Source organism: Propithecus coquereli, unplaced genomic scaffold, assembly GCF_000956105.1.
Source record: "Propithecus coquereli isolate 6110/MARCELLA unplaced genomic scaffold, Pcoq_1.0 Scaffold261, whole genome shotgun sequence".
Classification (NCBI taxonomy): domain Eukaryota; kingdom Metazoa; phylum Chordata; class Mammalia; order Primates; family Indriidae; genus Propithecus; species Propithecus coquereli.
The window spans coordinates 2,663,146-2,663,501 of record NW_012148186.1 but is presented as its reverse complement, the minus strand read 5'-3'; positions in this window follow the sequence as shown (position 1 = coordinate 2,663,501).

Sequence of the window (356 nt, the reverse complement as noted above, 5' to 3'; positions counted from 1 at the left end):
TTTCCACAGTGTTTTGTAGTTCCCTGAATAAGTCTTTCATTTCCAGGAGATCGGTTTGATTTTTCTTTAATATTTCAATTTCTTTAGTGAATTTTTCTTTCAAGTCCTGGATTTTTTTTGTGGTTTCTTTGTGTTGGTTATCCATTTTTTTCTTGCATATCATTCAGTTTTCTTACAATCCATGTTTGAAATTCTTCTGTCATTTTAGTGTTCTGAGTTTGGTTAATGTCCGTTGCTGGGGAGCTGTTGTTCCTCTTTGGGGGTGTGCTTTAGGTTTGAGTCTTCATACTTCTAGAGTTCTTTTGCTGGTTCCTTCCCATCTGGATCAGTTGTTCCTTCTTGCCTTTAGATTTTTG